The sequence below is a fragment of the Protomyctophum bolini genome (assembly GCF_963924005.1).
Source record: "Protomyctophum bolini genome assembly, chromosome: 19".
Classification (NCBI taxonomy): domain Eukaryota; kingdom Metazoa; phylum Chordata; class Actinopteri; order Myctophiformes; family Myctophidae; genus Protomyctophum; species Protomyctophum bolini.
In genome coordinates, this window is record NC_137880.1 from 17,602,582 (window position 1) to 17,625,645 (window position 23,064).

Sequence of the window (23,064 nt, forward strand, 5' to 3'; positions counted from 1 at the left end):
AGTGAAGTCTGTCTCTTAGATAGCATTACTTTATCCCCCTGATTCCCTCTTTTCATCTAAATAATCTACAGAGAATTCTTACAGTTGGAATGTAAAAATGGAACAGTGAAACAAGAATAGGCAAGACCTCTCTCAAGTTCCAATTTGAAATTTAGAAGATACCGAGGACTGTTTAGTAGTTGCCTTCACAGAAGCATTCTGGGTAGTCCACCTCAGGCACATAACAGCCAACGTGTAACGGCCAAAAGTATGTAATGAATCTCTTTGGCTATAGTGGAACATCAAAGTCAAGCAGATATTCAGACCATTAGTCATTTTGTTTGTGAGTAGAAAAATGGCAATGCCTCCTTACACAGTAAGTTAGACGTTGCAGACTCCTACTCAAGCACAAAATACAAGTTTGACATGTCTTCGTTAATGTCTGTTATGTAAAAATGTATTTAAAGTGAATTTCACAAAAACTCGCAGAATACAATATATGTAAGAAAAAGATAATTTCTATTACACTCTGACTCACAAATGGTAAAATATAAATCCTGGTTGTCTATAAATGTCATCCACCTTGGCATCCAGTCTGACAGTGTGCTGCGGGTTCGACGGCACGGTTTGAGCTTGTATTTCTGCTCCTTTTGCTATTTTTTTATTTGTATGCTGATAAGTATAACAGTTGGGGACATATCAGGTTTCCACCCGACAGAGACGATATGTAATATATAAATATATATCATATCATACAACAGTATGATGGGTCAATTTGTATGTATAGGGTGATCCTATTTACACTCTCACAGCAGAGATACCAGCAGGGGTAGATGGAATAATGAGATTTCCCACAGTCAGAGCGGGAGAAAGAGATAGATGGATGGGAAACAGAATGTGGAAGGTCACCTGCTTACTAGAGGGTAAAATGAAGTGAAATATTCAGCAGTTTCTAAAAATATGTGGAATCCCAGAAGGTCTTACATTCTTATGTCTTGTATATTACATGATGCATATTTCATAACTGGCTGTTTTGCTCACTTGCTCTTTGCTGCTGAACTGCTTTGATGCCTTTTTTAAGCTTCATGTATTCCCATGACTTTTGTTTTAACGTCCAGCTAAATTGTGTGTGTGTGTGTGTGTGTGTGTGTGTGTGTGTGTGTGTGTGTGTGTGTGTGTGTGTTTGAGCAGGACCTGTGATGTCATGACGTACTTTTTATTTGTATTTTTTCTATTCATTTGAGAATGAGACGTCTGCTCTGCCGGAAATATCGCGAAAAAAGGTTACGGACATTTTTGTATATCACACCATAGACAACCAATATACGGCAAAAGAATCATCATACTTAGCATGTGACATGTCAAACTAGGGGGTTTTCCTGATTCTAAATCCATTCCAAGCATTAGTTTTGCACAGAAAACACTCCTTGGCCTAAATTCGGCCAAGGAGTGTGTGTGCGTGTGTTGTGTGTTGTGCGTGCGTGCGGGTTTTAGGAGATGAGGTCAACAGTAGTTCAATTAGATTTTCTATGTTCATGTTTTGTTGGTTCATGTTTCTCAATATGGCATGACATTTTATATTAAGTGTGACTGTGTGGGGTCCTACAGTACAGTATTTTTTAAACTTGTAGCAGCATAATTGAACTGGACAATGATACCACTTCTTGGCTGAACGAACGAAGCTTGTAGCTTGAGCTTAAAGATCGGCTATTTTCCCTCAATGTCCGCCTATTGACATGCCCAGAATAGGGATGCTAGGGTTCATGTTGCTAATCCCCAACTAATAGGGTCAGTGAAACACGGAGCCCAAATCATTTCCGTTCCGATCTTCCACAATGCGTTTTGAACTTGGGGACCACACTTCTTTCACAATTTCTGGCTATATTTAGAACGGCAGAAAACCCTTTAGTGCACTGCCTTGACAAACATCAAATATTTATCATGGTGGGGGAAGAAAATCTGAGTGTATGAAAAATGTAGTTTATAAGGCAACACCGCCCTGTGGCTTTCCCACATTCATCCTGCATGGGTCTGTGCTTTGAAGCCTTGTTCGCACGGTGCTTCCTGCCAAGCGTCCATATGGGTACAGGAGCGGGTTATATTTAGAACTGACTTGTGTTCATGTGTAGGCGCCCAGCAGGGGATTGATGCCTTATCAAGTCACTATCATTCATTGGTGCAAGAAGAAGATACTTCTTCTGTGAGGGCATCGTATCGTCGCTATGTACAGTACATGTTCATCATCAGGTACTATGATTATATTAGGAGGAAGCTGTTCTTTTTTTTTAAGTAGGCCTACACTAGGAGGAAGATGTTTTTAAAAAAAGTATACTAGGAGGAGGAAGATTCTTTTTTCTTTTTCAAAAAAGTGTACAGAAAGTGTTAAAATTATTGTCTTTATATGTGGCCACAGAATAAGAAAAGATCACACCCGTGTGAACTGAGTGGTGCAACTCCCCTCTCTCTCTCTCTCTCTCTCTCTCTCTCTCTCATTTGCAGGCAACAATGCAACACTCTCTCTCTGTTTCTGGCACAGCAGCCAACAGTGCCCTTACTGGTAGGCCTACTCATACTGGTGCTCATTAAGACTTACAGTACATACATACATAGGTGAACACTTAGGTGAACACGGACATTGCTGTTCCTTGGAGTGGTTGCACCACTCAAAAACAGCACAATGTTAGCTCCATAGACACAAAACAGAAAAAGTACAAAAATGACGGCGCTCGATCCATCAGTATCCTATATTAAAATGGGACCGTCCGTGCGGCCCGGCGGACCAAGTGGTCACGCTCATGTCACCATGACAGAGCCATAACATATAAAGAGTTCCCATTGCAGCTACTTGGAGTATGGAAATATGGAGTGTGTTGAAAAAGTAGTCAAAGTATAAAATGTATGTGGTGGAAATATAATTGTGGAATCCATACAAAGTTTGGGGACTGATCGGTCCAGTGGCTTGTGAAATTAGTTCACAAACACAGATACACACAGACACTATAGCCTCTTGCAGAGGTATGCCATAAAATGTATCAATTTGAATACAATTATACTGTAGATTTTAGTACTATGAAGAAAATAAAGTAGTGAAGGTAATAAGATGAACAGGCCTAAGCAGCAGCCTTTTCAGTTCAATATACACCCCTGCAGTGCCTCTCAGCCAATTAAAATCAATTCCAAGACAAATGTACACAAGTCAACGTACGTTGCATAGTCTAATGAGTGTAGGATGTACATTTTAAGGGCACTATAAGCCAGTAATGAGGCAGTAAAGTGAGGGCCCAGGGTGGAAGTAAACAAAAGTGTAATTGTTTAGTTTTTACCGTATTGTTATGGAAAATAACCGTAGACATTCACTGTCTTTGACAATTTGTTAGGTTGTTTTTTACAAGACCCGAAAAAAAGGCCAAATTAACACATGAATGTTAAGTGGCCATTAGCATTGGGGAACAGCAATTGAGCTTGAGTATCTGAGGTTAATAATGTTTGTGTCGCAAATAGACAATGCAAGAACAATAACCTTATGTTGGCATGGTTTAAAAACATGGTTCTTCTCTGCCTTTATCTGCTAGTATGAATTATCAAAAAATTGATAAGAGAAGTAAAAGTATCTCAAAACTGTACTTCAGTACAATACTAGAGTAAATGTACTTGGTTACTTCCCACCACTGCATTCCAATATTTGTGATGATCACTGCAGTACTGTTGAAGCACACATGCTGGAAGTGGTGTGTTGTGATGTTCACAATTCACTCTTTGTATCTGCTCAGCCCTCTTCTCTTCCTGTGTGAACAAGACATGCATTTTAGTGCAACGGAGCCAGTCCGCCAGTTGCTTTCAGAGTTTCACGGTATGGACAGACACTACGGTTGAGTACCTCATTCCTTCGTAATCCCCCCACCACCCTCCACCCCAGCACTGTTCCAAGCCATGACCCCTAGTAGGTTCTTTCCGCTAGTGGTGGGAAAAAGGACTCGAATGTTTTACTTGAGTAAAAGCATTAATACTGTAATATTGAAATACTCTATTACTAATTAAAAATGTACTTGAGTGAAAGTACAAAAGTATTGGCAACAAAATGTACTTAAAGTACCAAAAGTGGACAGTACTCATTATGCAGAATGTCCCATTTCAAAAGTTTAAAAATGTCTTTAGAAAAAACTCATATCTGGGCCGGGCCGGCCTAGCGGTCCGGCCACCTATAGGCTTGAGTCCCGTTCCTGACCAACTTTGCTGCTCCTCAATTTCCAGTTCTCGTCTCTCTCCTCGTTTCCTGTCTGTTTCCACTTACTATAAATAAAGGCAAAAAAAAGGCAGATCTACAAGCTCACAATGCACAAGCTTGTATATCAGCTATTTCAATTGGTCGAAATGTACGTATATAGGGTTGAAGTGGTCAGTGTGTGTTTTGCAACAATTACGAAATCTACAAAGTAACTAGTAACTGAAGTTTTCAAATAATTGTAGTGGAGTAAAAGTACAATAATACTTGCCTCTGAGATGTAGATAAGTAGAAGTACTGAAATTGGGAATACTCCCTTAAAGTAAAAAAAAAATCTTCATAATAAGTACAATACTTGAGTACATGTACTTAGTTACTTTATACCACTGGTTCCACGCCATGACCTCTAGGTTCTTTCCGCTGCTATGTGATGAGTGCTGCAGGGACTTCTGGGTGCAGGAGTTGTATGTCACGCCTCACAGCTGCAGTCTTGGATCAAATAGAGGACAAGCAGCCTTTTGTAACGTCTCTCTAACTGATTTTCCAGGGCGCCCGAGAAGCGCAATGCTTATGCTCTTCTTCCGTGCTGATCTACTCCAGTTGCTTTGAGATTGTCCAGCTCTCATAGCGTTATACTTTGGCTCTATAGCTTTGCAAATAATTATGTTTAATGCCGTGATTCACCTCATGTACACGCTCTACTCTTTGACAGACGTGTCTCGTTTGAGTCTTAGCGGTACATTAAGTGTCTATCTTAGAAATAGCTTTCTCTAAGCCATTTAAACCTGTTCAGCTCGGTGAGGACCTCTCAGTTTTCATATACGTCTAACGTCTCCATGTTCACAGTTGGAGCTAAATCAAATTGTGGAAAGTAGGGCTGCAACTATCGATACATTTATTAGTGATTATTCTATTGATTCAATTAATATATAATCAGTGCAAACCTTATTTATGTCAATTATTTTGTCCATATGTACAGTATGTCGTACCGTATGTGTTTTTAGATTTTTACATTGCATATCGTAATTATGCACGTAATTATGCACTTGTGTAACTTTGACCAGCAAAAATAAATGAAATGACGCAGTAGGTAGTGCTGTCCTGAGTCCTCTCACAGCTATAATAATAATTGATTATGAAATGGATATCAATTACAGGCAAGCAGACATAAGTCAGACACGTAATTCAAGTGACTGAAGCATAAATAGTGTACAATTGACCACTACAATCAAAGTATCTGACTTCTCTCACTTCTGACACTCACCTGGAAAATATTGAACATGAAACTATTAACGCATATAATGCCTACAATCTGTCAGTCTGACCCATTGCCTTCCAGACAAAAATACTTTACTGCAGATGTCTGAAATGTTCTGTTGTACTTGCACAGTTACTTGATGTTCAGCTCTGTCTTTTCTTTTTTTTACGTTAAGTGAGTTGGTCTCTGTTAGAATCTCTCCCTACCTTTGAAAGGAAATGCAATAGAAACCAACTAAGATACCAAGGGCCTTGTTTTGGGGCGGGTGCATTGGCAAATCGGTGAATTGTATCTGTAATCGGATTACTTTGTACAGAGTACAGTTACTATCCTAATTACATTTTAGTGTTTTGCAATCATGTCATAATAGTGTCTTGTTGTTAAGTGAGTAAAGTAACGATCCTGTTCTCTTGAATGGTATTCATCGTCTGACTCACTGTCACTGACTCACTCACAGCATTCTCCACATGCTGCAGCGCAGCCATAATGAGCAGGGAAGTGGTGACAAGCGGTGCTGTCATCTCCGCTACGCTGTTCATTTGTTTGTTGTTTGCGTGTTGTGAATGTGCTGCCTGTCTGAATGCTGCCCCGTATGTTGATTCATATACTTTACAATGCAATACGACCAGATTCTCAGACAAGCCTTTCATGGTTGTGCAACCGATAATGCAGCAGAAATCGCACAGGTGCCAAAGATTCCTGTTCACAACCACATAAGCAAGCACACAATTTAGTGTGGGACTGTCTTATTTTCTTGTCTGCGTTGATGAATTGTTTCCTTGCATCTCTGTAGTTCTTAATTACGCCACGTCATGAAGTAGATTTATTGCTTTGTGTAAGCAACAAGCGGCGCATTCTTAGAGTCCTAACCACAAGATCCTGCACCGTCTTCCCCTGTCCCACAGCTAAACAGTGTTTTGTGTGTGTGTGTGTGTGTGTGTGTGTGTGTGTGTGTGTGTGTGTGTGTGTGTGTGTGTGTGTGTGTGTGTGTGTGTGTGTGTGTGTGTGTGTGTGTGTGTGTGTGTGTGTGTGTGTGTGTGTGTGTGTGTGTGTGTGTGTGTGTGTGTGTGTGTGTGTGTGTGTGTGTGTGTGTGTGTGTGTGTGTGTGTGTGTGTGTGTGTGTGTGTGTGTTGGCAGAGGAATGCTCTCTTACTCTTCAGAGGAATGCATACATACATAGTATGGTATAAACCCCACTTTGACACTGCCATTTAAGGCAGTGTCAAACACAATGGTCCTCATTTATTCTCCATCAATGTTGCATGTGTTTGTCAGAGTGTGTGTGTGTGTGTGTGTGTGTGTGTGTGTGTGTGTGTGTGTGTGTGTGTGTGTGTGTGTGTGTGTGTGTGTGTGTGTGTGTGTGTGCGTGCGCACATGAATGTGCATGTGTGTCAGCATGCACATGCCCACACATTTGCGTCTGCTGTTAAGTAAATATGAACATAATTGCAGTGAATGCCTGCCAGATATGAAATTACAAAATGAAGACAGCTGAGTACCGTATTGTGAATTGATTTAGGTTCTTCGATTGCAACTTAAAGAGATGTTTCACTTTCAAATAAAATAAACTTCAAAGATATACAATAAATGAACTTAGTTAAAACCTCTTAACTCAATTGTACCCTCAAACTGTCTGCTAAAGAAGCTAACTCCACCACCTCTTCCTCTCTCATGCAAGTAATTGACAATATATAAATACCAACTTTGTTTTCACTTTTTTGTTTGTGAAATCCCTTTCATTTTAATACAATTTCCTGAGCTTTCGGTTGAAACTTACCTACCATGCATAATATTTCATCTTGCACTTCTGAAATGCTTTTGACTTGGGGACACGTGTAATAATAACAACATCGAAAATATAGAAACATTTTACAGGGAAAATTGGTCTCAGCGTATAGCAACATAACAAACATGCCTCAAGCTGTTATCCATCCATTAGCAGCCTATTGGTGAACCTACAGTATAATAGTAGGTTCTACCGTTCTAGTACCTGCAAATCAATCATTTTCATATTACCCCAGTTCCCTGCAGCACCTCCAGCCACCCACACACACATCCACCCTGGTCCAGTTCCCTGCAGTCACCTCCAGCCACACCCACACACACATCCACCCTGGTCCAGTTCCCTGCAGTCCCCTCCAGCCACCCACACACACATCCACCCTGGTCCAGTTCCCTGCAGTCCCCTCCAGCCACCCACACACACATCCACCCTGGTCCAGTTCCCTGCAGTCCCCTCCAGCCACCCACACACACATCCACCCTGGTCCAGTTCCCTGCAGTCCCCTCCAGCCACCCACACACACATCCACCCTGGTCCAGTTCCCTGCAGTCACCTCCAGCCACCCCCACACACACACACACACACACACATCCACCCTGGTCCAGTTCCCTGCAGTCACCTCCAGCCACCCACACACACATCCACCCTGGTCCAGTTCCCTGCAGTCACCTCCAGCCACCCACACACACACACACACACACACACACACACACATCCACCCTGGTCCAGTTCCCTGCAGTCCCCTCCAGCCACCCCCACACACACATCCACCCTGGTCCAGTTCCCTGCAGTCACCTCCAGCCACCCACACACACATCCACCCTGGTCCAGTTCCCTGCAGTCACCTCCAGCCACCCACACACACATCCACCCTGGTCCAGTTCCCTGCAGTCCCCTCCAACCACCCCCACACACACATCCACCCTGGTCCAGTTCCCTGCAGTCACCTCCAGCCACCCCCACACACACATCCACCCTGGTCCAGTTCCCTGCAGTCCCCTCCAGCCACCCACACACACATCCACCCTGGTCCAGTTCCCTGCAGTCACCTCCAGCCACCCACACACACATCCACCCTGGTCCAGTTCCCTGCAGTCCCCTCCAGCCACCCACACACACACATCCACCCTGGTCCAGCCCCCGGGGTGGCATTTGCGTACAGAAACCCATTAACCCCAGTCGGCGACACTACGTCTTTTCTCCCTGCATGTGAGAGCCACTCAGGGGCCGCTGTATGATGACACTCAGCCTTGCGTCATGTGTCTCGACCTGGGCGACGCCTGCATGGATTATTCCTGGCCCTCGTACGTACAGTATCTGAAGTCTTATTAAAGCCACTTTAATATGCCTCTAACCATAATGGAGATCACACACACACACACACACACACACACACCCGCTGCTGAAGGAGAGATTGAGTGGGGATGATGGGGGGGGTTGAAGGGGAAGAGGAGGAGGAGGAGATGGGTTGGGGGGATGGGTGCTGGTGGAGGGAAAGGGTTGCCACAGCAACTGGTTATTCAGCGACAAGCGCAGCATAGAAATCCACTCATGTTACATCAGTCTTATTACTCCAGTCTCTTTCCGTCCCCCTCTCCCCCCCAGCATGATGCTGTACATATTACCAATGTCGTCCGGAAACCATGTATGTCCAAAGCGGTTAGAAAAACACGCACGGTGATAATTCATTAATAGTTGTCTATGTATGTATATAATACTCACAGTTATATACCGGTTTAAGCTAGTCAGCGGACAGCCCCACCCCCACCATTCATTTCAATGGAAGTTTTTTTTTCTTATTTTTTTTACACCAACATTTGGTGTCCAAAGTGCTAACGAGCGCTCCTTGTTAAACTCCAGCTGCGCAGGGTTTAATCGTGCTACTGTACATGCACAGGCAAAAACCAACAACTGATGTGATGAACCTGAGCCCCTGGTCCCTGGTCCCTGGTCCCTGGTCCCTGGTCCCTGGTCCCTGCAGCATGAGATCTCCTGATGTGATGAACCTGAGCCCCTGGTCCCTGGTCCCTGCAGCATGAGATCTCCTGATGTGATGAACCTGAGGCCCTGGTCCCTGGTCCCTGCAGCATGAGATCTCCTGATGTGATGAACCTGAGGCCCTGGTCCCTGGTCCCTGCAGCATGAGATCTCCTGATGTGATGAACCTGAGGCCCTGGTCCCTGCAGCATGAGATCTCCTGATGTGATGAACCTGAGGCCCTGGTCCCTGGTCCCTGCAGCATGAGATCTCCTGATGTGATGAACCTGAGGCCCTGGTCCCTGGTCCCTGCAGCATGAGATCTCCTGATGTGATGAACCTGAGGCCCTGGTCCCTGCAGGCTGCAGCATGAGATCTCCTGATGTGATGAACCTGAGCCCCTGGTCCCTGCAGCATGAGATCTCCTGATGTGATGAACCTGAGGCCCTGGTCCCTGCAGGCTGCAGCATGAGATCTCCTGATGTGATGAACCTGAGGCCCTGGTCCCTGGTCCCTGCAGCATGAGATCTCCTGATGTGATGAACCTGAGCCCCTGGTCCCTGCAGCATGAGATCTCCTGGTGTGATGAACCTGAGGCCCTGGTCCCTGCATCATGAGATCTCCTGGTGTGATGAACCTGAGGCCCTGGTCCCTGCAGGCTGCAGCATGAGATCTCCTGGTGTGATGAACCTGAGGCCCTGGTCCCTGCATCATGAGATCTCCTGGTGTGATGAACCTGAGGCCCTGGTCCCTGCAGGCTGCAGCATGAGATCTCCTGGTGTGATGAACCTGAGGCCCTGGTCCCTGCATCATGAGATCTCCTGCAGACTGAGCTGCATCTCTTGGAACCCCTCTAGCTCCGTGCCCATGCAGTGGGGAGTGAGGACAGAAGCAGCTACTCTGGGGGCTTGGTAATCCTATACGGGCTGTGGTGGCACCCATCAGCAGGGAGTGTTGGGACACCAGCTCCTCGCTGGTGGGTGAGCCAGTAGAAACTGTGTGGGGAGGAATTAATTGGCAAGAAATAGGGGTAAAAAAGCACAACCGCCAAAAAACAACACTTAACCACTTTCACTTTTCCAAATTATGAAAATAGCAGATCTACAAGCTCACAACGCTTTGGCAAGTCCGGCATTTGACGCGGCAACTTTTGCAACTTTTATCGATATCGGGAGAGGTGCAATCCAGAGAGGAAGTCATTAAATGGTTCTGTGTTGGAGCGTTGATGTGACCTAATTTCCTGTCTCCCCCTCCCGAGTGCACATACGTATACTGGCTCCTCATCACCATCAGTAAACCTCGCGGCTCCGCTAGGACGTCCCAGACTTAAGCTTGTTTCGGTGTTACTTCCCTTCATCTGAAACAACAAATAATCTTCCCTGTTTAACCACTTGAGCCCTATACTTCCTGTATTGATTGAAAATAGCCGATTTACAAGCTCACAACACGTCCCAACACATTGTGTTAAAATATAGCAAAAAATACATTGTTATTTTTATTGTATTTTGGCTATATTTAAATAAAATCACACCCGTGTGAAGTGAGGGGCGCTCTTATCATGCCGATTTGCTCAGACACAGACAGAATTTAATGTTTGTGTAAGATGAAAATCTACACTAAATCTAGGAATCTATCAATAAATATATATATATATATATATATATATATATATATATATATTAGGGTATTATAGTTTTCCTATATAAAGTTTAATATTTTGCCTATAATGACATGGACAAAATAGTGATGCCAGGTTGAAAGTGGTAAGGGGGAAGCCCTATAGCTCACTCAACTTTATCTTTCTTTTTTAAGGAACTGCATGCATTTGTAGCATTCTTTGCCCCTAAAGGACAGCCACCTGGAAAAGAAATGCCTCCCCCGAGAGGGCTGAATAGTATCTATGTCGCCATGGCAATGCAGGGAGCAAAGCTGAAATAAAGGCAGCGAGGGCTGTGAAGCAGTCCTATTCTGGGCCACAACAGAGGGATACTCTTTGTAGAGGGAGAGGAATTTGAAAGGACGCCCTCATCTGTATTCCGCTGCCTGTACCAACTGAAAGATATCCTATGCATAATGGCCCTCGCCCAAGGAGAGGAATCCATGTCCTTCTCCCCCTTCCATCTCCACTCCATTTAAACTTCAACACTCCATCTCAAGTTTATTTTTCAATCCAACTCTTCCTGGACAATTAGGAGATAGAATAACCATGCAGAGCCAGGCCTGTCCATAAAGCTGAAACTCTCTCTCTCTCTCTCTTTCTCTCTCTCTCTCTCTCTCTCTCTCTCTCTCTCTCTCTCTCTCTCTCTGTGTCTCTCTGTCTCTCTGTGTCTCGTTCTTCTCTCGTTCTCTCTCTCTCTCTGTGTGTGACTCTCTCTGTCTCGTTCTCTCTCTCTCTCTCTCTCTCTCTCTCTCTCTCTCTCTCTCTCTCTCTGTGTGTGTCTGTCTCTCTGTGTGTCGTTCTTCTCTCGTTCTCTCTCTCTCTCTTAGAATCTAGTAATTAACCGTCTCCCTCTCCCATACATTTTTCTTAGACAACTAAAATGTAGTTAGAACTACAGTAACTACTGTGCTTTACTGACCGATGACACCGATGCTGAATATGATCAAGTGCGTGAGAGTTTGTCACATTGAATGTGGTGCAAAAGTGAATTAGAGACCATTAGGACTTTAGACACAGCCCACAGTCCTTAATTGGCATCCTTTTGGAGCAGTCTGGACAGGGCCTGCATGAATTCCATTCTGCTGTTGGCACGCAAACAAAACAATTACAACAACTGTCAGCCATCTTGCCATTTTTAATACACATGACAAATAGCTGGAATTGTTGGCAGACTTGATTTAATTAGTTAAAGCCCACTGTGATTTATTTTATGATTCACAAGTCTCATATTGATCGTCTTGTGTACGCCACGATTGTCACCATTTGACTTATTTGACACTTTTGAATTGTTGGTTTTACAGTATGTGATATTTTTGCTCCGGAGTAGGGTGCAGGATTCTACCTCCGCCTTCTCTCTGCTGTAACATGGCAGCGGCCCTATTCCACTATACTGTATATTCACAACTATACAGTGCTCAGTACCGTCTGCTACAGAACAGACTAAATGCCTGAAGAAGTGTGTGCTGTTATACTATACATTCTGTCGACGGGACACTGTTTGTGCAGGGGCCAAGAAACTGTCAGCTTTGACTTCTCACGACCACTCGCAAAGTAGAAGAGCAGATCTGCAGTAATGTGAGAACTATCCTTCAGTTGACTTAGGCCTAATTTCGATTTCATCATATGATGGTGTCATTCAGTGAAAATAGCCGATCTACAAGCTCACAACGCCTCGCGGATGCAATGTGTTGTGAGCTTGTAGATTGGCCATTTTAGCCGCAGCGCATAAATGGAGTGAAGGTGCAGTGTAGAGTTACCATTAGTCATCATCGCTAATCTGATTTAATAGAACAAACATCAACCAGGGTAGATTACTATCATTCATTCTTAACAGATTGAGTTGAGTTTAGGAAAACACTCCTGGCCACGTAGAAACGCTGTTCCAGATGAACATGTCAGACCAAACGTGCTCCGATGATGAGAGCTTGTCTGTGAGAACGGCAACTTGTATGGAAGCCAAAACTAGCGTGTTGTAAAGTGAGTCCCATACTTGAAGCCAACGTTTGGTAGTCCAGGTCTGGCAGAAGCTTTAATGAGCCTTACACCGTTTCTGATGAGTCCAATAAAGCATCTGGGCTCGGGTCAGTTTGTTTTGAATTCGTTCCATTTAAAATGTACTTAAACTGCACTTTCACCAATGTAAATTTCACATGATGATAATGACATAACCCTGATCAAAAGTCCTAGAGTGGAGTTGCTCCTCATTCATTAATTTGTACTGTGTTGTCATGAAGATAGTCTCGCGTATGGCCAGATGATCAGAGATCTCCACCGTATACTGGTACACTTATAGGGTGAATGTGAGCTAAAACTGTGTAGAAACCATTTGGAAATGTAAACTAAATAGCATTACAGAACCAATGCAGAGACTTTAGGGTGGTCCGTCATGTTAGGACGGTGTCAGGGTTGGTTTTCAAAGCAGTGGCCACTGGCCACAGGTTTGTTAGAGGAGACTCTCTCCGTCGTCCTATAGCCCATACTTCCCCAGACAGATCTCCAATCTCTCTGGCTGATGTGTGAGAGCGTCATGATGAACAGAACCTACGTATGATTTCTCCAGTTTTAAATTGTGCAGCCAAAACGTTCACGTACTTCCTAAGGTTGATTGCCTGCGTGACCTTTTATAAACACAGGCCATGGCGGTGGAGCGAAGGCAGGGTGAGACAGGAACACACACACACACACACACACACACACACACACACACACACACACACACACACACACACACACACACACACACATATCTACAGTGATAACAGGAGACAAATGCCTCGGATTCCAAGCAGAATGGTCCCTGTTGTTGACGTACTGTACATGTGTTACCTCCCCGTGTGAGCGGACTGTAGCAGTGGAAGTGGTCTGTGCCAACGCAATACTTCACCACCTCCTCCTCTCTCTCTCTCTTATTGTCTCTCTTTCCTTATTCTCTTTCACTTTCCCCTCCGTCGTCACAGCCTGTCTTACATCACCCCTCCTCTCTCTCTCTCTCCATCTCTTTACCCTCTCTGTCTCAGCCCGTGGCTGACCCATGGGGGGTAAACGGATGACCCCTCCACTTTCCTGGGACACAATAGCCTTTGATACCAGATGGTGGGAAAGGGTGCGTGTTCGTGCGTGCGCGCATTTGTGTGTGTGTGTGTGTGTGTGTGTGTGATGGGGGTTGGACATACATGCATGGCTCATTGCACATTCAGGCGAGTTCCAGGCAGCTCGTCCCCAAGACCACTAGTCACACACACACACCCAACCACCGATCCCCCCCCCCCCCTCTCTGAAATGAATGCTGTGCCATTGATGGTTAAATCAATTTGGGATGGTGACAGCGTAGCCAGGCCCCCAGACTGTAACAATTGCAGATTACAACAGTACTAAACTCCTCCACCCCTCCATCTAACCCCCCTCCAACTGCCCACACCCAGCTCTCTGCCTGGCTCATTTTGGAATTGTGTGTGCGTGTGTGTGTGTGTGCGTGTGCGTGCGTGCATGTGTGTGTGTGTGTGTGTGTGTGTGTGTGTGTGCGTGTGTGTGTGTGTGTGTGTGTGTGTGTGCATGTGCGATTGTGCGTGTGCGTGGAGGGAGGGGTGGGCAGGCTTTAGTGTGACAAAAGGAAAGAGCTGTCCAGTGAGAGGGTAGAGACCTGTCAGAGAATAGACACATTCAGCATAGCTGAACGCACAATGCTGCTTCACTCTCTCTGCCTCTCTCTCTCTCTCTCTCTCTCTACCCCAGAGAGCCAGTGTGAGGCATTACTTTGTGATGAGAGAGAGAGAGACCGTGCTGGCATGCTCTGCTCTCTTTAGTCAGTCAGTCGGTTGCTCTCTCTCTCTCTCACTCTATCGAATATTCCTCACTCATTTCCCCTCTCTCTGCTCTGTTGTTACGCGCACACGCGTCTGTGCATATACTGTAGCAGCACACACATCGGTACAGTTTCGTTGAAGGGTTGAGAGGGTGGAGTTAGGGGTGCGTGCGTGCGTGTAAGTGAGTGGGGGGGGGGGGTTGGGAGGCAGACGATGCTTATTGCACATTCAACAGAGTTTGGGGCAGCTCAGTCCAATATCCCCCAAATGACAGTGTCTGTGTAATGTGTCCGGAGTGGGGGTGGAGGGCTGCTGTGGGGTTTAAATCCCAGCCATGGGAGAGGAAGGGGGAGGCTTTTCATTTAGTGGCGGATGGATGGGTGGTCTCGCATGCATAGCGCGGGTTGTGACACAGCAGGTTTTTGCGTGGCGGCTCTGCCGAGGAAGTGTCAACACACATGAGGTACATGCAGGAGGAGGAGGAGAGGGAATGAGAGGAGAAAGGAACAAGTGTGCCCCCTTCAGGTGGCCTCCCATGGTGCCTCCTCGCATGCATGCATGTGCCTGGCCATTTCACCACTCCACCGCCAGCCTCTGTCCTACTGTAATGTACGTGGTGTTGCTGATGAGATAAAATGGTGGTTGTGTGTGTGTGTGTGTGTGTGTGTGTGTGTGTGTGTGTGCGTGCGTGTGTGTGTGTGTGTGTGTGTGTGTGTGTGAGCGAACACGCGGACGCTCCAAAACACCCACTTGGGATTTTGATCCAGTCCCGTCCATTTTAGAGATCTATTATACGTTGCTCTGTTGATTTATCTCTATAATAACGTATACTGGCAGATCAGATTTACATGGTTAGGTTAGGTTCAATAATTTGGGGGTGTCAAATGGTTGCTGACTCAAATATACTGTTGAGGCACGGTGGGGGTTGTTGTCTTGTGTGTGTGTGTGTGTGTGTGTGTGTGTGTGTGTTTGCATGTGTGCATGCGTGCGTTGGTACAAGCAGGGTATTTGGCTGACAGATGTACTGGAAACCAGAGGTGGTCCACGGTTGCTATGGCGACTGTGTGGGCTGAAGGAGCCGTGAGCATATTGAATATGCAGAAAAACTGCTCCCCTGAGATCTGTGGGGGGATTCAAGATGGCGGCGAGAGGGATGGAGAGAGAGAGGGAGGGAGAGATGACTGGGCTTCCTATGAGTGCTCAATCCAAGTAGCAACGCCAGGAAGCCCGATTTATACTTTGCCGCTCTACTTTGCGGTGCAGAACCAAATATAGACGATCTACATACAAGCTCACAATGTGACGCATTGTGAGCTTGGAGATCGTCATCTACAGTATTTGCGGCGTACTGTATTGTACAGCAGAGAATGAATCAGGCATGAAGACTTTATCTTGATTGGGAAAACAAAACGAGCCTTGGTGTTTTGGATTGGCCAAGACCTGCTCCTTATCAGTCTCTCAGCCCAAACTGTAGCTGGCTCTTCTCCTCCCCTCCAGACCTCTGTTTCCATGGTCACTGTAGCTAAGTGACGACGCAGAGGAAGTGAACTCTCTTCCAGGTGACTCTTCTTGGTATGTCAGACTGAACTCTCACAACTCGTTTTCACTGCGGAAACCTTGTATCTCCATATTTCATCTTGGGTTTTTCTCTGCATAAAAATAAGACCCTATTTTATACTTTGCTCGTGGTTGCACGATGAGCTATTTTTTAAAATGTACTTGGCCTATAAAATAGCCCAACTTAGGATGCCAGCTTGAAAGTAGTTAAGTATGTCTGTGGGTTTTATAAATACTGAACCTATAAAACATTAACAAGAGCTTGCGACTAAATAATATCTTTACTGGTTTCATTGGAATTATTGGTTATATTTCTTTTCCCCCATTTCCTATAAAGTGAAGGGTTTGGAGTCGACACACGGCACAACGTTTCTGCGCTTTGAGGATCTGGACGGTCTGTGCGGTATATCATGGAAGCAGTGTTGTTTTTGGCAGCAAATTTCTATTTTAGTTTAGTCATAGTCTTTGGACTGAAACTTCATTTAGTCACCTGGAATGTCTTAGTGTTAGTCTAGTTTTAGTCGACTAAATGTCATAAGATTTTAGTCGACTAAATCTACAGTTGATTTAGTCGACTAAAATGTATTTTGGCGGGTCTTGATGCCGTCGAGTGTTTTTACACTTGCTGAAAATAGCAAAAAAGCTCACAACACGTTGCGACGCATTATACTTCCTAACATTTTAGTCTAGTTTTTATTTGTCGACGAAATTGTCAGTATATTTAGTCTTAGTTTTAGTCATCGTAGCTTAGTTTTCATTTAGTTTCCATTTGTTTTTGTCAGTGAAAATAGGTAGTCAACGAACATTTTTCGTCTTAGTTTTAGTCAACGAAAACAACACTGCATGGAAGGCTTGGAAGCATCACCCACACCTCCCTTCCCCCACACCTTTCCCACCGTCCTCCCCGTTGGACGGAGCAGCATCATTCAGCTCATTACAGCTGTTTACAGGCGTGCCATATAGTCAGGCAGCCCTTCCATGAGCCGGGGAGAAAAGTGATGAGCGTGCCGGAGGTTCCTCTCTGACAGCTTTAGCAGGCGCTGACAGGGTAGCTGCCCTACCGCGGAAACACATGGCCGAGGGGTAATAATCTGCACGTTAGCAAAGCCCTGCCTCTTAAAGTCAGCCTTGTTTGGCGGGCGGTCAGGAAAATGGAGCCACACATCAAACAGCTCAGGCTACTTCTGCAGCTGGGCTTCATGTGCTCGTACCGTGTTGCTGCTGTTATGAATTCATTAAGCTCCCTTTGCAAATGTGCTGCCCTACTTTGCAATACTGTACTTCTTACTTCTTCCTGAGTTCTCCAGGAGGGTTGTCAACAGATCAGAAGGGGGTGTGTGGGGGTGTGTGTGTGTGTGTGTGTGTGTGTGTGTGTGCGTGTGTGTGTGTGTGTGTGTGTGTGTGTGTGTGTGTGTGTGTGTGCGTGCCCATGCCCATGCCCATGCTCGATCTTGTGCTTGTGAGTACAATGCTGCAAAGTGAAGACTTTTTTACTGCATGGTGCTCACATCAAACAGCATTGAGTGGTTATCAAACGGTGTGCCTTGGGATATTTTGTGACAATCACCTTAGTATTGTATACCGTATGCAACTATTCAAAATATTCTGAATCAAAGGTAGGGTATTTTTTGTTAAACAAGTTTTTTGTTAGGTTAAAGCACCATATTATGAATTCTGTATACCCCCCCAAAAAATAGTAACCACTTTCAACCTCGCGTCCTCATTTTGCGTTTGTCATTAGGTCAAAATGTAAAATACAAAAATATAGCAGCTCTACAAGCTTGTAGTTTGGCTATTTTCACTTGCAATTTTGACTTGTCATTGGGGTTTGAAAACCACTGGCTTGAGCTTCTGTTTCTGCTTGGGTCCATGTGCTGTTGTAACCAATGCTAACCATACTGCCTACGTAGCAATGGAACGTTCTCCTTTTCACTGTGGCCCACTAGACTTTCAGAACATCATAAATGAGGTCCCTTCATGGCAAGGGATAAGTCGTGGAATGCACCACTTTGAACTTAAGAGACAGTACTGGTGTCTAGCAGAGCTGGGGTTTGAAAAGCTTAATGTTGCCCACGTTGGCATGACAGACTCGTTTTTGTGTTCCAAGAACTCAAAACCACATGTTATATAATATTCTTCATCAAAACGCTTGCATTTTGTAGCAGTTCATGCTGGCTGTGAGCTTTAGTTTCCTCTGAGATTATTCTCACCAACTGTTTTACTGGAGTTAAACCTTATTAGGTCAGCTTGTTTAGCTCTTCAGTTACATCCATTACAATCTGCCGTGTTTGGAGTTAACCACTTACACCTAAACCCTACACTATATACTTTGTTTTACATCAAATCGCAAAAAAAGCTATCCATTTTTGCGCCATTAATATATTATTGCTCACTGTTCATCCCTTTTTTGTCCAGTGTTCATCCATTTTTGCCTAATGTTTGCCTGTTACATGCCCGAGATAGAGATGCTTGGTTAAGCTCTATTTAAAAAATACTGAAAATAGCTGATCTACAACCTCACAATGCATCACCATGTGATGCTCTTTTCACAATTTTTTAAATGTTTGACATTTTGAACATTTTGAACAATTCTGTGCCAACATAGGGATACCAGGGTTACGGTTGTCAAAGAAAAGAAAAGGAAAACCAATCTGCATCTTCGCACCGGGAGTCTGAGAACGCTGGACAGGAAGAAGATGATTGCTTAGATTTAGGAAGAAAATAAAACAGATTAGCAACAACACCACAACAGATGCATTTCCTCTCCATTGTGTGCACCAACCATGGCCACCTGGATCTGCTTCCCTTGAGTCACTGCCCACCTTCGGTGGCCTTTTCATTTTCTTTTCTTTTTTCTTTAAATGCACACCACATCAATAAAGGCCTTTCATCTCCAGGGCTTGCATGGCGTTAACGTGAAAAAAGAAAGAGAGAGAGAAAGAGAGAGAGAAAAAAAGTTTCATTCTCACTTCTGCGCATTGTTAAAACAGCTGTTTGGTTATGCTTTTGTGCAGAATTTCTTTTCATCGTCTCAAAGCTCTCAGACACAAAACCACACTATGGCCTATTTCAGCACGGAGCTCATTGCCCTGCATCCTCTTCCATCCCTGACGGCCCATTATTAAGACGCACACAGGCTACACGCTTTTAGAAAATAAGTTTCACAATAATGTCTACATGGCCAATGGCCATGACGTGTACCTCTCAGCCACACAACTATGGCGGCCGTATCTGAGACTCAGATTGACTGACTGATCATCATAAGGTGACTGGTTTGCCCCCAATGATTGACCCCCTCGCACACCACTCCTCATGACCATCTGAGCAGCCATCAGCTGGGTGAATTCCCCCTCCCTCCTCCCCTCAGCACAGAATCACCAACAGGCTCAAGCATCCACTGACAGCAGTATAGCCTGATGGACGCGAAATAGTAGGAGTCTTGTCAAGGTGTCACGTGGAAATGCGTTGGTGGAAGGATTACTTAAGCTGCTGCTGTTTTTCCACCCCACCGTATACGTACGTGCGCACGCACGCACTCACTCACTCACTCACTCACTCACTCACTCACTCACTCACTCACTCACTCACTCACACACTCACTCACTCACTCACTCACTCACTCACTCACTCACTCACTCACTCACTCACTCACTCACACACACACACACACACACACACACACACACACACACACACACACGTACCAGATTCCTCTGCACTTAGCCAGGGTACTACTACCCAAAGGGCATATCCGAGGTTGCCTATAATCTCTTTGAAGTGGATACATTTTTCAACCTGCTGTCCAAGAAGGATCAGGTATCATGTTAAGTGGGCCGTGGGCTAAAGTATATTTGCCTCCTCTGTCACGGTGGTGTTTCATTACATATCGTGCCGCAGTCGATATTGTTTTGACTATTTCAAATGAAGATAGGCATCCAAAGAAAACATCTCCTATAGTTCCACACATTCTTGTGTAGCTTTTATGATTACAGCGTCAGCTCTGCTGTTTGTATGGGCAGCCAAGTGAAATTCAGAATCACTTTATTGCTAAGCATGGAACTAGTGGCGAAAAATAAAACTTCTGGGAACTCAGATTAGCATGGAACTGGTTTTGGTTAAAGCACCACATGAAAACAAGAATTCATAAGACCCATGTCCTATGAACAATGACACAATGACACTTTACACGACAACAAACAAAATGTGCAAATTCTTGCCAGTGTGCAAACAGCAAAGTCAAGTCATGAATTCAGCTGACTTTGAGCGCCTTGAGTGGTTGTAAGAGGCACAAAACAACATGTCTACTCGTCCTGAAAATCTTTTTGTAATGTAAAACCCAGCCTGCACTTCCTCGACAAATGTTCAAATCCAGGTCTTGGATTTATTGAGGTCATTTAATAACGCCATATTAAACAGCAATGTGTGGGAAACGGTTAAGTGTCTTAAAAGCGCACATTCCCAGCATTAAAAGCCACAGAATTGCACATGATTTAATTAACCAAAGGAACAACACACCCCTCAGCTTTTTGGCAACACTTGATAGGCCATGGATGCAGCTCATTAGAGAGAGAAATCTCCATGACATTGGAGGAAAAATGTGCTTTCATAGACATAGCCCCCCGGGGGGCTGCGTTCCCCCTGGTCGCTCTCTTGCACAGTCACTTCCTCTGTCCTCCACCCTTTCAACGCCATGTCGCTCCGCTCCACTCCGCTCTCTCCTATCACCATGCCACCTCACTCCATTGGTCAATGACAAATGTCACATTTGCATGTTTCCACTCACCCTGTCTGGCCGTGGTCATTCATTGTACGCTGCAAGTTTGCACGCTGCAAAATCCTGAGTGTTAACCACTTGAACCCTATAGCAGCATCTATATTCTCAGGGGAATATTAGCCAAAAATAGCAGATCTACAAGTTGGACTTGTAAACCGTGATATATTATGTTGAAAATTGGCGATCTAGAAGCTTACAACGTGGTTGGGAGCTATTGGGACCATCTTTCTCCTTTGTTGTGATTTGGAACAGAGGGAAAAAAATAGCAAACCTAATTATGGAACCCTGCACCCTGGTTAACTACGTATACACGCACGCACGCACGCATGCACGCACACACGCACGCACGCACGCACGCACACACTCTAATTGTACAAACATACTGTACACACATACTGCATACACACCTACATACGTACATACGTACGTACAGTATGTACGTATGTGCGTGGGAATACATACATGCAGCTGTGTTGTTACTAGAGGAAGCAGCAGTGCATGCTCTGCTCAGGTGGCCCACGCGGTCCAGGCAGGGGCCTCCCCTGTTTCCTGGCCCCTGGGAGAGCCAGGGAACTCCATGCAGGCTAACCCCGGGCGGAAAGAAAGCATTCACCCACTGTGAAATATCTGCGAGGTATTAGTGTTGAGCAGAGGTCCTACACACGCACACACACTCACACGCACACACACGCACACGCACACACACACACACACACACACACACACACACGCACACAATGCTGGGAAGTTCTGCACGGCAGCGCAAGTTGACACATCCGGCCGGGGGCCAAAAAGAACACATCATCCCATTGTGCACCGTCATTGTGCGGCTGGGGTTCAGATGGGAGTGGGGTGGGGGGCAGTGTGTTCCCTTTGTCTATATCTGCGACTGTCTTAATCCTTGCTCTTTTCACTGGGCCTGCCATGCCAGCCAGTCCGAGGGCTAAGGCTTGGCGACGGTGAATGCAGGCCAGGCCGCTCCTGATGGTGAACAGGCGAGACACACCGACCCTGACACTTGAGTCAGTTCCCATTGTGGCCTCGACACAGTCGAATCCTCACTGTCCATTTAGCCGCTTAAACTCTCTTGCCTTATAGAGAACCGGACTTGAGTTACAACTGTCCTTTGATCGCTGTCTTCCGTCTACACCAAAACTCAAATAGCCGATGTACAAGCTCACAACGTGTCGCAAATGTGAGCTTGTACATCGGCTATTTTCGGCGCCCTGTCCCTCAAAGAAGAGGCACGGTGCGTAAGTCAGAGGGTGTCAATTTTTAACCACTTAAACCCTATATACTGTACAGAGCAAAGCCCAGAATAGGCGTGCTGGGTGTCCATTTTGAAAATAGCTCAAATATGTACAAGCTCACAATGTTGCGATGCTTTGTCAGCTTGTATATAGATCTACAGTGCAATTGTCTGCAAAATATCCACCTATGTTTGCCTAGAATATGGATGAGGGACTGAGGATTTGACTGTGTACAGTACATTCACCCATGCCTTTTCTCCGGTTGTAAAGAAACCAGGGCTGGCAGCGCGTCAACTTCACTTAACTGGGTTTTTGTCTTCTTGCCAAACGTGGACTTCCCCTGTCAGTCTTCTCGCTCTCCAAATAATGTACTGTAAGGGTTTGTTCCTCCCGTCTCCAGGGGGAAGAGACGTACTATAATGTAATTGGCGTTTTCCTGGAGCGGCGACAGTTTGGCCCGGAGTCAGGCTGCGGTCCTGTAATAATGGGATTTGGCACTGAGTGAGAGGACGCACTGCGAAGTCGCCCATGCATCACGAACGTGATCATTACACTTTTAAATTCAGGTAGCACCTATTGATCTGCAGGTTGGAGCCAAAAAAAGGGAATGGCCTCTTCCCTCATGGGTACCATGTCCTGTTAGCCGAACGTATCCTGTCGCAAGAAGCCTGTAGTGTGCTATTCTGCGTGTGCGCGCGTGTGTGTGCGCGCATGCGTGCGTGCGTGTTCCTTATATAGGCCACACTTTAGGGAAAATTTTTGGACATTAGCATGTCTAATCGGGGACAAGATTAGTGTCCA